Below are 356 nucleotides of genomic sequence, written 5' to 3' on the forward strand. Positions count from 1 at the left end.
GTGATCCGTGAAAACTGGTCACACAAACTTGATAACAACGGCAAAGATAGGGGAAGTGGGGGCTGGAGGGGCTAGAGAATTGTCCCTGGCATCATAAAAATGTTCATGTAGCTCAGTCATGAGTGGAAAACAACCTCCAAACCACAGCCCAGCTTCCCACGGTTGGGACGCACCTTCGGACTACAAGTCCCAGCAGGCCCCGCACTACTGCGCATGCGTGAGTGGGGCCCCCTGGCGAGCCCGGCGAGCCCGGGGGCCCCGTCCTCGCCCATTGTCTGGCGAGCAAGGGGCGGCACGGCACGGCGGGCACGCTCACGTCGTGGGTCGGGCGGGCGTCCGTGGCGTCCCGCGCCTCC

The sequence above is a fragment of the Rattus norvegicus genome, chromosome 10 (genome assembly GCF_021556685.1).
Source record: "Rattus norvegicus strain SHRSP/BbbUtx chromosome 10, alternate assembly SHRSP_T2T, whole genome shotgun sequence".
Lineage (NCBI taxonomy): Eukaryota > Metazoa > Chordata > Mammalia > Rodentia > Muridae > Rattus > Rattus norvegicus.